Below are 14343 nucleotides of genomic sequence, written 5' to 3' on the forward strand. Positions count from 1 at the left end.
CCGAGGTTGTTAGCGTGTCCCACGCGGCCCGCATTTCCGGGCCGGGGCCGCTTATCCTCAGCTGACAGCTTTTGTCTCCAACCTGTGGAAATGGGAAGTTGGGGTGCGGCGGTCGGCGGCCCTGCCCTCCAGCGTCTCCCGTGTCCGGTCCGTACCGCGATCAGCTGTGTCATTCGGAACAACGCATTTCGGTGTTGGACGCAGGGTCCTGGCAGGGACGGTTGGGCTTCTCCAGCCACTCCGCACACACACCTCCGTTTGCAGATGCTGGTTTGGAAATTCCCACGGATGCGGATGTGCTGATTTCTCGAACCGCCAGACCTCGCGGGTTTGCAGTGGCCTGTTGGCCGCCGTGCGGCGGGAAGGCTCCAGGAACGGCCCGGACGGCTTGCGGGAGCGAACGGAGACAAAGGGGATGCAGGTGGTTACCTGGAACTGCCCAAGGGCCAGCCGTTCCGGAGGCGGCGGGGGCTCCGGCGCAGACGGGAGGAGCACAGCCCAGGGTGACCTCGGGCAGGAAGACGATAGCGTGACGGGGGAGGGGGAGCAGAGCGCGGTGTGCCTGGCGCGCGTGCAGGAACCTGGACGACGGCCCCGGGCTCGCTTCGAATGGCTTTGAGGTCTGCCGCCCCCGCGGGGCGCTGGCAGGGGCGGGGAAGCCCCGAGAGCCCGGTCGAGTGCTGGTGGCACAGCCCGAGGAAAGGAAGGCCTCCGGGAGCCGGCCCTGGGCCCCAAGGGATTGGGGGGGCCCCGAGGAGAGAAAGCGCCTGTTGGGAGACGGAAGCCCATGCCTTTCGGGGTCGGAGCAGCCCGCCCCCCAGCACCGTTTGCTCTGCAGGCAGACGGCTGGCTCGCGAGGTTCTGGAAACGGTGAAGTGCACCTGGCGGAGAAAAAGGGGTGCCAGCAGGATGGCAGGCGTGTCCGCAGCCGCAGCTGGCAGAGCGCGGTCCGCGCCGCAGCCGTGGCCCGGACTCTCCCGCCTTCACACGGGGCCCCGTCCTGGGAGAACACAGCACACACCGCCCCTGCCTCTGCGGATGCTCTCCTGCGCTGTCCGTTGTTTTCCTTTTCCTGTCCTTCCCTCCTCCCTCCCTCCCTTCCTCCCTCCTCCCTCCCTCCCGTCCCTCCTCCTCCCTCCCTCCCTCCCTTCCTCCCCTCCTCCCTCCCTCCCTTCCTCCCCTCCTCCCTCCCTTCCTCCCCTCCTCCCTCCCTCCCTCCCTTCCTCCCCTCCTCCTCCCTCCCTTCCTCCCCTCCTCCCTCATCCCTCCCTTCCTCCCCTCCTCCCTCCCTCCCTCCCTTCCTCCCCTCCTTCCTCCCTCCCTCCTTCCTCCCCTCTCCTCCTCCCTCCCTTCCTCCCCTCCTCCCTCCCTCCCTCCCTCCCTCCCCTCCTGCCTCCCTTCCTTCCTCTCCTACTTCCTTCCTTCTCCCTTGTTTCCTTCCTTCCTTCCTTCCTTCCTTCCTTCCTTCCTTCCTTCCTTTCTTCCTTTCTTCTTTCTTTCTTTCACATAATTTATTGTCAACTTGGTTTCCATACAACACCCAGTGCTCATCTCAACAGGTGCCCTCCTCGATGCCCATCACCCACCCTCCCCTGCCTCCCACCCCCCATCAGCCCTCAGTTTGTTCTCTGCATTTAAGAGTCTCTTACGGTTTGCCTCCCTCTCTGTTTGTAGCGATTTCCCCCCTCCCCCTCCCCCCTGGTCTTCTGTTAAGTTTCTCAGGATCCACCTCTGAGTGAAAACATCTGGTTTCCGTCTTTCTCTGCCTGACTCATTTCACTTAGCATAACACCCTCCAGTCCCATCCACGTTGCTGCAAGAGCCAGATTTCATTCTTTCTCGTCGCCAAGTAGTATTCCATTGTGTATATAAACCACATCGTCTTGACCCACTCGTCAGTTGATGGACATTCAGGCTCTTTCCATACTTGGGCTCTTGTTGAAAGTGCTGCTCTAAACATCGGGGTACAAGGGCCCCTACGCGTCGGCACCCCTGGATCCCTTGGGTGAGTTCCTAGCAGTGCTGTTGCTGGGTCACAGGGCCGCGCAGTCTGTTTTGAACAATGTCACCCTCCGGGCTGGAACACCACGGCCAGGCCTTGGGGAGCTGAGACGCAAACACAGCGGCTTTAGGGCAGGGTTCTCAACCTCCTCGTGCTGGCAAGTCTGGGGCTGGTGAAGCTGTGGACCCCCTTGCGGGAGAGGACGTTGCCACGCGCAAAATAAAAGACATAGGCATACAAAGGAAACAAACTTTACGGACACACAATCGTCGACAGTAAAATTGGAAATTTTGGAAGCAAGTTGGTATACGCAGTGGGTCCTATAAAAACACCATGTGTGCTTTGAATTAATGATTTTTCGACAAGACCCAGCAGCCAGCCCCTGCGACACCTTCACGTAGCGGTAAGGGTGTGAAGTCACCTGCTGTAAATGCTCTGCTATGACCCCAGCTCCAGAGACAGACCTGGGGTGTCCTCCTCGGACACAATCACGGACCCCTAGATGTGTGCTATCTCAGCCGGAGGCTGGGGAACAGGAGGACAAATCGCCCTGACCCCACAGCACCGTCTGGGCTCTTTGGGAAGCAGACCTGGCGAGCGAGGTGGGGGGACTGTGAGCTGAGGCAGAAGCCACGCTCTGAGGGGACGTCTGTGGGGAGGGAGGGCGGGAGGAAGAGCTGGCCTGCGTGGGGGTCCTGTGCTGGGCCGGCCTGCACGGGGGTCCTGTGCTGGGCCGGACGGCCCGGTTCGAGAGCCCCTGAGCCCAGCCGGCGGCTGGGAGCGGCCCCGGGGACAGCGTGTGGTGGGGCCGTCAGGGCCCGGGTCGGGTCGGGTCGGCTGGGAGGCACGGCCCTGCACCTGCCCGCGGCGCGCCCGCTGCCCCGGCGGCTCGGGAGGACCCTGGGCGGCAGGCTGGGGGCTCCTGGCCGAGGGACAGGTAGAAGGCGTAAGTGTCAGGTCCTGGACGGCCGCGACTGCCCACCTTGGGGAGTCGCCCGGCGGCATAGTGGGAAAGGGCGCTCGTGGCCCCGCCACGTGTGGATGGCTGGTTTCTCTCGTGGGCACTTTCCAAGCATGGCTCCAGGGCCCCCTGTGCTTATCCCCATTTTCCAAGAAAAACGTACTTGCTTTGTGTTTGCATCTTTGGGGCTCCCGGCTGCGATGCGCACAGAAGCTCGTGCTGCGGCGTCAGCAGCAGGTTGGAAGGACCAGCCCTACTGGAGGGTTGTGAATCTTAATACGCGCTCCCGAAGCCACGACTGAGATGCTCAGTGAAGGAACTTCGGGGACCACGTGGGTCAGGCAGTGCAGGCTGCCCGCCGCCCCCGCCCGGCTCGCGTGCCCACGCTTCCTGCCCAAGGAGGCCGGGGGCCAGAGGTCAGGGTTCCCACGCGCCTGGCGGGTGAGGACCCTCCTCCGGGCCCTCCCGGACCCCTTGTGGTAACCGCTGGGGCCTCACGTGGCAGACGGGGTGAGGGGTCCCCCTGGGGTCTCCGGTACGAGGTGCTAATCCCCTCAGACCCCAGTCACCTCCAAAGAGCCACCCCTGACGACACCACCTGGGAGGCCGGGTTTCGGGGTAGGACTTCGGGGCACGCGGCGCCTCCGTGGGAAAGCGACGCCCTTGCCCGGTGACCGACCCGATCTGGCGTCGGCGGCGGGCTGGCCACGTCCTTGTGGCACACGTGCCACGTGTCCCGTCACGTCCCGGGAGGCAGAGACCCGGGGCTGCAGGGGGCCGCACGCAGAGTCCGGACCCTGAACCGTGCGCAGAAACACCCCTCGCGGCCTTTCCCTCCTGCCCACCCGGGACGGCGCTTCCTCCGCACCGGAGGCGGCGCGGCCGTTTCCATCTCTGCCTGAAAAAGCCCCAAACGCTGCAGATCTGGAGGTGGAGGAAAACGTTTCTCTGGCTGCTTTCTGCCAGTATCTGTTCTGATTGTAGGGTTGTTTGGAAACACTTACTGGCTTCGGTTTAGGAATGTTTTGGGCAAGTATCTGTCTTGTTGCAGCAAATAATCGTTAAAAATGAGGCTTCCCTTTGCCACAATTCCCAGTCCTGGCTCTGCATCATGCCGGCCTGGAGTTGTTTCCAGAAGGCCTTGGAGTAGTGTCAGGAGGATGGGGCAGTGCAGAGGGGGTGGCGCAGTGCAGGGGGAGGTGGGGCAGTGGGGGGGGGTGGGATAGTAGGGGGTGGGGCAGTACAGGAGGGGATGGGCAGTAGGGGGGTGGGGCAGCACAGGGGCAGTAGGGGGGTAGGGTAGTCCAGGGGGGTGGGGCAGTATGGGGGTTGGGGCAGTGGGGGGGGGGTGGGGCCGTGGGCCGGGTGCCGGGCAGCACCGAGGTCGGGGGCAGCAGGAGAGGATCACGAGAAACTGTCCGGACAGCGCTTTCCTTACAACTGTGGGCCCGTAAGTGCTAAATACGTTAGGCTCTGATTTGCCGGTTTTGTGGGTGTCCCATCTCACTGAACCGTGTTTTTCTTTTTTTCCAGTGTCACGTTCTGGTTCCTAGAAATAACGACGTTTTAAGTCGCAAATAGGCAAGGGTTCATCCGTTTTCAAAACGTGGGAGCTGGCGCAAATCGGAGTGACCAGGTTTCCTGGCAAAGTAGGCCGCTCAGTTCTTGGATGTGAGAATATCTAACCAGAGTCCTACTTGTCCTCAGAAGCAATGGAAGTTTTATGAATACGCAGTGGAACAATTAATGAAGTGGGCTGATGTTGTGTTTTAGAGCCATCCAATTAAATATTTATTAATTTAGACTGAATGTTTGAAGTGTTGAGAGAAAGATGGGGCTCGTCTAGTTCGTCAGGAAACACGGCGGCTGGGCGGCTTCTGTGCACGTGGTAGACACGGAAAAATGGACGTTCCGAGGTTTATTTAGCTAATTGTATCTGTGTTTACGTCACCAGTTGTTCCAAAAAAGGACTCGAAGTTTCACCTAAGAGAACCACACGTTAAAGAGAGCACGACGGGGGCGCCTGGGTGGCTCCATCGGTTACGTGTCTGACTCTCGATTTCAGCTCAGGTCACCATCTCGAGGCTCGCAGCTCAAGCCCCGACTCAGGCTCTGCGCTGACAGCTCGAAGCCTGCTGGGGATCCTCTCTCCCTCTGTCCCTCCCCCACGCTCTCTCCTGGGCACACACGCCCTCTCCCTCCAAATAAAAATAAATAAAAAAGCAAAAAACACAACGACACTATCAGTACAGCGGGAGGTAGAGGCAGAATTGGAAGGGGTGACGGGAGGCCAGGTTGTCCTCAGAGGTGCCACGGGGTCCCACAGATGCTAAGGCCCCAGGGGCGCTGGCCGTGAGCCCCGCCAGCCTCCACAAATCACACGCGCTCTTTCCCAGGACTCACCTGCAGCTCGAGCGCTACCTGTGTGATGAGGCGGCCTCGTCCTCGGCCTGCCCGCCATCGGGTCCGTGCGTCTCCATGCGGGACCACGGCGGCTCCCGCTTGCCACGTGACCGGTTCGTGCCAGTGCGGGTGTCGGAGGGGGGCAGTGCCTCGTCCTCAAAAAGAAGGCACCGTGTGTTTTCTGTTGAATGCTTTTCACACGTGGCATCTCTAAAAGACCACACAGCGACGTGGCTCCTACAGCTCGTTTCTGGGGGGCTGGGCAGGGACCACCCGTTTCACCGAGCGGCCTGGGTCGGGATGGTTCCCGCCAGCCCTGTCCGGGAGCCGCTGGGTACTGTCTTCGTTGGGCCTTTTCTCCAAGTCCCGATGGGATAAGCCATCCGCGGCCCTGTGCCCACGACGCAAACGCTACCGTCCGTCTGTTTCTGGGTGAATGTGTGTTGTTGGGAACACAATACGCAAGGGTATACACCTCGCGTATATCATTAGGAATCTGATTTGAGCTAAATTAAACAATACATTCCTGTTTTAGCTTCTCAGCCCAAGTGTAATAATCATGCAATAATCAAGTGGATTACAGAATTGTGCACATTTTCCAGCATCTTTAGAGCACTCCACAGTTTATTTGCTGAAGAAACGAACTCTATTTACGATATGCCCTTAAAGTTTTTAATATTTGCATATGAAGAGTGAAAAAATACCTTATTTTCTGTGAGGTCATAGCCTCTTAAATTTTACTGTCCATCCACACTCAATTGGAAGCAGGAGTGTGTCATTAGGAACCATAAGTGCATATTTTTAGATAATCTTGCACTTTTGAGACAATCATTTTCTCAGGTTGTATGTGTTATATTGGAATTATAAGAACGTCTAAATTAAAAAATAAATCTGCGGCTCAGGAACCGTCTCTTCATCATGTCTCGCGTGTGTGCACATTGTCGGTACCCCGCTAACTAATAATAATAATAATGATAATAATAATGTAGCAACGTTCAGCCTCCATCTGGCCACACGTTCTGCATATACAGTAATTGTAGGAACATAGCGTTCCTTACGTGATGTGCCGTGCCGGGAAAGAGTGTGCCATCATCATGGAATCAGAGTTAACGGCAGGAAGGGGACCTCTCTGATCGGCCCCCCCAAGCCCCTCTATACACCTCTTAAATGCACCTCATTATGAATTCATTTTAAGCTTCATTGAGCCCCAGAAATTAATTTGACATAAATTTCATCGTAAGGCTCTGGAAACTTTAATTTCAAAGGTAACGTTAAAGTAGAATTTGTTTCTGTTGGAAACACTTAGCACGGACGGATCAGAAATAGAGGGGCATGTACCAGTGACGAACGTCTCTCTGAGGCGGCCCCGACTCGGCACACGGTTGACTTTGCGTGACTTTTCCGCCCTCGTTTCTGAAGCTCCCAGGGCTTCTGACACAGGGCCTCCTGCCGCACCTGCCAGCCCGGTCCTGGCCCCAGGCCACACCTGCCAGCCCGCAGGGCCGAGGACACAAAGGCCAGCTGTCTGGGGCTGTGAACACTCGCGCCCCTGGCCTGTGGGTTCCGGGCTTGGCCGCAGCGTGAGCGTGGACTTTCTTCTTCACGGTCAACAGCCTCTTAGTGCGAGAGCTCTGGCACGTCTGGGGCCGTCACATCTTCCCGTTCTGTTGGGGGGCCTTTCGCCCTCGGTCTCGTCCCCACTCTCCACACCGTCACTCTTCCCCGACGGCCCCCAGGAGTGTCCCCGCTGACGTCGCTCCTTACTCAGCAGCAGCATGGCCACCTCCCTCCTCCCAGCCTGTGCCGTCTGCCCTTGGACGGGAACTCGGTAACTCGCAGGCCCACGTCACAGTCTTGTCTGCCTGCCCGTCCCACGTCTAGGTCTCGCTCTCACATCGGCTTCTTTGTTTGGTTACTTCCTGTCTTCCTTCTACAGCCCTGGGGCCACAGGGACCCTGTAACTTCCCTGGGAAAGGGGAACACGGCTTTCACTGTCCTGGGAGTAGGACGGCGATGGGGAGGCCAGGCCAGCCTCCCCCAGGTGACGGGGTCGGGATCCCAGGGAGAGAGTCTTCCCGGGGCCTCTGCTGGTGCCGTCTTACCCAGGGACGGTCACCGTCTGGTGCGACCCTAGTGCCTGGGCTGGGGGGGGGAGGTGTTCAGGGCGCCTGCCCCCCCAGCCCCACTCGCAGCCTGTCACCGACGGCCCCAGGGGGAGTCAGGAGGAGAAAGGAGGGTACAGAGCACTGTCTCGCCTCTCTGGTCCACGGGCTCCGGCCCCCTCCTGCCCCAGGCACCACCCACACCTGTCCCAGGTGTCACAGACGCGTCCTTGTCGAGGTCGACGCCGAGTCATGCTGGCCACCCGGCTCTCTCGTGGCGCGTCCATGCTGCAGCCGAGGGCCGGCCGACGGCTCATGGTGGTCCCCCGGGACTCTCTCTTCCAGAATACTCTGTAGTACTCGGAATACCCCGAAACATGATAGCACCACGTGTGCTCATGGGAGCATCTGACGTGATTAGTAGGTCTCGCTCCGCTCACTCCTCCAACCTGTCTGTGTGCAGGGCCCTTCAGGGGAGGCGTGCAGAGGCGCGCGCGGGGACAGGTGCAGCCGAGGGGGACCCGAGCGGACCAGCCCAGCTCCCAGCCGCCTCTCCACTTCCCGCCCGGCTCAGGCTCTCCTCGTCAAGGGGCGGCAAACACTTTCATAAAAGCTTTGGCGTCGTTAAAGGGCCGCCACAGAGCTGCTCTGTGTGATGCATCTTGAGAGTCCTTCCTGGTGCCCCAGGAGGGTGGGCGGCTGGTGGGTTGCAGGGGAGAGGCCGGTGAGAGGGTTGGTGGCTGGCGTCGGGTTCACAGAGAAAAGTCTGGGAAGGCGGGGCTTTGTCTGGGGTCAAGCCCAATGGGGTTAGACTTTTTAAACTGCAAAACTATAAAGATATACAGATAAGAGTAGAGAAAAAAAAGAATAAAAAGGAAAACCGTTCTACAATCTGGAGATAACGACTCCTAACACTTTGATGTATTTCCGTTTGGACTTTTCCTGTGCAGACAACACTCTTTCAAATAAATAGGGTTATGTCGTACAGCACTATTTTATTTGCTTCCTTTAAAAAACATTTTTGTGACCAAAGACCTCTTTCAATTCGGTACATGCCAATTTTTAATATGGCCCCAAACTCAATTCAATAGCATAGTTATCTGTTCATAATTTTCTTACTGGTGTAAAATCTGACATAAGGATGTAATGTATGAAATAGATAAAGACAGAAGTAGCCTTTTTCTTAATACATGTAAAATTCTCCCCACTATTGTTTATCTTTTCATGCTTTTTTTGTTTTGTTTTGTTTCATTTTCTGTAATGTGCATCATTTCTGGTTTTGTTGTCCCACTTAGAAAGTTCTTCTCCTATGCTTGTGAAGAGACCTCGAAAGTCCTACAGAGTAGGTGAAGTAGGTGAAATGAATTGTGCTCCTGATGGTCTGGGGTGCAAAGGTCAGGTGCGGGCCTGAGCGGTATGGGGAGTGGGCCAGCTGTGCTGGAGGGGGCAGGGAAGGGACAACAGCCATCAGGGAAGGGACAACAGCTTGGAGAGGAAGGGGAAGGGACAGTGCGTTTGCCCGGTGGGTTGGGGGAAGGGGCAGGCTGTAGGGCTCTAGGGTGATGGTCTGAGGTCCCTCAGGGCAACGGAATGGCCGGGACAATGTTGCCTTAATGCCTTGTGCCGTCATCCTCGACCTTCAGACGCAGCAGATCCCCACTGAGGAGCTTCTACTGGACGGGAAGAGAGTCTGAGAGGTGGTTTCACAACAATTTTACACAACTTTACACAACTTTATTTATTGATGAGAGGTGGTTTCACAACAATTTTACACAACTTTATTTATTGAATTATTTTTTCTAAGTAGGCTTCATGCCTGGTGTATAGTCCAATGTGGGGCTTGAACTCATGGCCCTGAGATCAAGGCTGGAGCTGAGGTCAAGAGTTGGATGCTTAACCCACTGAGCCACCCAGGCGCCCCTGATTTTACACCACTTTAAAACCAGATTCATCATGTACATTCTAGATCTGTTTTGTCTGTGAGCTACATTGTATCAGAAACCATTAACAAAATTTCAGTTTGATAATATGTAGCTGAGTGATGTTAAGACTGGGGCACAATGATGGACATTATCAAACGTATTTCCTCTACTTTTTAGTACGGAAAGTATCTTTTAAATAGTTTTTTTTAATGTTTATTTATTTATTTATTTATTTATTTATTTATCTATTTATTTTTGAGACAGAGAGAGACAGAGCATGAGCAGGGGAGGGGCAGAGAGAGAGAGAGGGAGACACAGAATCCGAAACAGGCTCCAGGCTCTGAGATGTCAGCACAGAGCCCAATGTGGGGCTTGAACTCACGGACTGTGAGATCATGACCTGAGCTGAAATCAAGAGTCAGATGCTTAACCGACTGAGCCACCCAGGCGCCCCAGTACAGAAAGTATCTTTTAAATTCAGTTCATACCATAAAATCCCAATATTCTGTAAGAAAAGATGTGATAGTGTGGCAGGAATTAAGGGGAATGTTACATCAAAACCAGATTGGAACTTATATTTTAGTTTTTTGGAGTTCTGTATTACTTGAGTGTCTACTTGTAGACAAACTATAAATACACTCATCAAGTACTTTATTACCATCCCAGATGGAAACACCTTGAAAGGACACATCAGGTACAAAAAAAATGAGTGGATGGAAAAAGAAACCTCTTCTTTAAATAGGGTACCCTCCTGGATCTCCTATGTTGTGTCATTAAGCACAATTTGCAGACGTGGTATGGAGGTGCTGAACTACGGGAGGCAGAGAGGTTAGCATCATAAAGTAATAGCAAGGAACAGACTCATTAACGATGGAAAAGAACCAGCAGGTAATTGGGTCCATCCCCTGGGCCTATGTGCCTGGTTCTCCCAGGGCCTGTTTTAGGGCTTTATTTAGCCGACTTGGAAAACTCTGTTCTCCTCGGAAGGCAATTAAATAGACAACCTGCCTTTCCCAAGGAAAGGTTCCCTGATGTTCGGGAGGGTTTTTACTTTAGCGATTCCTTGCTGCTACGGTGATAGAACTTTCCTAGTTATTATTTATTTTAAGCAAGTCAACATCAGTACGAATCAGCTAAGTTTTACTTTTCTTTCCCCTGAATTCAATTGAATGGCGATGTCCAGACATCGTTGAAACGGATGGGACTGGACGGGACGCCGCTCCTGACTTGGTGGCGGTGACGGGCGCGGAGAACCGTCTGGGCTGGGCGCCTCCTCGCTCCACGCGCCCCGGGGAGCCCCTTTGTCCCCTCGCGTCCTGTTTTCTCCACGCAGAGTTTTTATATTTTAAATAATCTCTATTCGGTTGTATGCATTCACATGTGCCTTTCTGATTTCTGGCTAAACTTGCAACGTTTGCTTTGCGTCTCCCTAATTTACGTGACCCTAAAACATCACGTCACACGCTGCTCAGCCCTCACCAGTCCTCCTGGTGCGAACAGGCCTGGCCCCCACTTTCTCTCACCCTGAGAAACCTTCTCTTGTTCTCTGTCTTCCCTGGGTTGGACTGTACAGGGTCTTGAGAATTAAAAAAAGATCCTTTTAACTTTCAGGTCCCGAGGTCAGGGGAGAACCTGTGACGTGTCAGTGCACAGGCCCCGATACCCTTCCATCAGGCCACGGAGCCCAAGCTTCCTCAGGACCCCCAGCGCCTTGGCGGGACGGACACGTGGTGGACTTCACGGAACCACTGAGGACCGTGTGGTGGCCGTGGGGAGGTGCCCCCTCAGCTCCAGGCCTGCGGCAAAGCTAGCTGCTGCTGCTCTGAGCTTGAATTTCTCTCTGAGGATCTCAGGTGTCTCTTATGTCTCTGTTCACCCCGTACCACACCGTGTTGCACATCTGTGAGCACAGGGACCGGGCAGGGACTGACCTTGCACTTCAGTCTGGCACAGGGATACGCAGTCTGGATCTCCTGGTTGCTGTGGGCTGGTGGGTAGAGGAGGGAAATGGTGTTTTGATGTCACACGAGGCAATTCTTGTCTCCCTTTCCCAAGCCCTCAGCTTGTGCGTGCACACACACACACACGTGCACACACACACACAGATAAGCCCACACGAGTCTGTGCCCTGAACCACTCTCTGCACATCCTTCATCTGGAGCCCTGGGCAGCCTGGGGAGGCCCCTCTTCCAGGCCCCTGCAGGGCCAGCCTTCCCCGGGGAAGGCCAGGCAGCCCCATGAGCTAGCGAGGGCCGGCGGGGCCGGGCCCAGGTCTGGGGCCTCGAAGGCCACTGACCCGGGGACGACGGGGTGTCGAATATGCCGGGGTCCGGGTGCCTGCAGACCGGTGAGGTAGCATGGTTGTCCTCCCGCATTAGAGTGACCCTGGGGACACGGCCTGAACGGTCCTCTCCGTGGAGGGCAGAACCAGACCGCGCGGGTGGTTTGATGGCCACACACTCAAATTATTGTTTATGTCGGCGATCGTCACGCACGTGGATCGATGCCAGGTTCGAGCGCAGTGGAGACGCTCAGGTGCGCAGAGGCTGCGCATCTTGTGTGAGGTCACACACTGGCAGGCTGGTGTGTGGTCTGAACACAGGCGGTCTGCGTTTGGAGCCTGCCTTCCGACCGACGTGTCCAGACAGTCCCGCACATTGCTGGCGGTGAGATGAGGCGGGAGTTGTTCACGTGGGTGAGCGGCCCGGAGCTGGAGAGGGAGGTTAGTGGAGGGGCGGGGTGGGAGGTGCAGCGTCACGGAGCAGGGAGCGTGCTGGTCTCAGGTGCCGATCTGGCGCAGAGGCCAGAGGAAGGAGGCTCTGGGACGCCCGTCGTGTTGCTGGTTTGGGCACCTGCGTGCACCTTGGAGGCACTTCCGGAATGGAACAGCCTGCCGACCCAGCACTCTGCTGAAAGGCCTTATTTGGATGGGCCAGAGGATGGGGGGCCTCACGTGACGTCACATCCTCAGTGAGGAAGTGAACGTTCTCCAGGGGAGCAGACCCCACGGCCTGTGATGGGCTTGCCCGTGTGTTGCATGTGCTTTTGCTGCGCAACCTGTGCTCCCGGAGCCCTCGGTCTAACCCTCTTCCGCTGAGTACTCACTATTTTGTTGGACGTCCTTCTCCCTCCCAGACTATGTTTCCTGAGGATGGATCTGTGCCCGACTTTCTCATCTTTGTCCTCAGCACACACTGGCTGCCTGACGGGCTCGCTCATTTAGTCACGGGTGAGCCTGAGAAATGTTTCCAGACCTGACGTTAGGCGAAAGGCTGGAAGCGGGCCTGGCCTTTGTGGGTCACGGAAACCAGATCTGGGCGAGGACACCGGCACCGTTTATAGTCACCACCGGCGCTGGAGCGTCAAGAATCCACATTGCAGCAAGTACGGAACGAACCATTTTGGAGGAATGTTGAGCAGGTAATAAAAATGAGTTATAGACCTGATCGCCCACCCTTCAACTTTCGCACCACGAAGAGCCTCGCAATTTTGTTTCCAAACAGTCAAGGGCTTCTTTGTGATACTTTCCTGCAGGTTTAATTGCAGTGATATTTCAATGCCAAGGAGAGTAATTTGCAGCATGAAAATGGCATTTGATTTGCAATCCCTTACGTTTTAAAACCTCTGCATAAAAGTGAGCATTTGGCAGGGGTACTGGTGGAATTGTCATTTCCTGCTTAACTTTCAAAGAAATTGAAGTCGAGTGTCTATATTAACGTTTATAAAATTTTAAGAGTGACTCCCATGTTGCGTACTTGGCCTCAGTGCTCTGCTGTGTGTGTGTGTCTGCTGGTCTCCGTCCCCCAGAGCGGGTCCCGCGCACCTGCGCCCCACGCCCCCAACACAGACAAAGGCACTCAGGGCATACAGAACTTGCAATTGAAGACTGTTCATTTTAGTAGAAAAAATATTTTTTGTTAATACCAAAAGTCCTAGGCACACTCTGAATACTGTAGAGGTGATGGTATTTGGCAGTTAGAGAAAACGATCTTCGCGCAAATGGCCGGTCTGGAGGGCTGGGAAGCCTCATGTGAGAAAACGCATCCCTGTTTCTTCTCACACGTCTCTGTCTGGCGAGCAGGTGGTTTTACACTTGGCTCTGTGGGGCAGCCGGGCCTGGGTCGTGCTGTGCGTCCCCAGGGCACCGAAGACCTTTATTAAGGCCCCGAAGACCATGCAAGGAGGAGCCTAATTGAAGACTTGAGTCTCCCATCCGATTCTAGCCCTGAGGGGCCTCCGGCTCTGCAGACAGCAAGAGACCCCAGACCCCAAAACCCCAGAGAGAGGAGGGAGCTGGTCCGCAAGGGCAGCGACATAGCAGCTTCGGAGCGGCAGAACCCCCGAGTGTGGACGCCGACGCCCAGATAGGACCTGGAGTCTAGACGGTGCCTTGGGGATGCCCAGAGGAGGGACACCGGTAGAGGTGGAAAGGCCATCTCCCCAGGCAGAGGCTGATTCCAGGACATGGTTCTCGTCCCGAGCAGAACCTCTGATGCAGGAAAGTGAGGCAGGTTCAAGGATGGTGACCAGCCCCCGGTGGCTCACCCATCTGGAGCATCGGACTCGGGTACTTAGAAGAGCCCTGACTGGTCAACATCAGAAATCTTGAGACAAGCCTTACCAGGAACTTTTTGAACAATAACACCAAAAATAAAACAGAGATGGACGGGACGAGGGCAAACGTCTGGTGATGCACCAAAGCTCACCGTCCCCTCCCGGCTGGCGGCTGCTGCCCCCCCCCCCCCCCCCGCACGCCGACCCCGCGTCCAGGTGGGGCCGCTGACACGACCCTGCTCGTCCTCGATGCTGAGGACAGTGGCAGTGACGTGAACTCAGCGGAAATGGGAGTGGTATGCTCTAGACCTTGGGGGCCTCCTGGGTCCCAGACCCCCACACGGCATCCCGTTCAGCGCTTTGAACTTAACTGTGAGGGGGGCACATCTGGGGACTTCA

This window comes from Lynx canadensis, chromosome D3 (assembly GCF_007474595.2).
Source record: "Lynx canadensis isolate LIC74 chromosome D3, mLynCan4.pri.v2, whole genome shotgun sequence".
NCBI lineage: Eukaryota > Metazoa > Chordata > Mammalia > Carnivora > Felidae > Lynx > Lynx canadensis.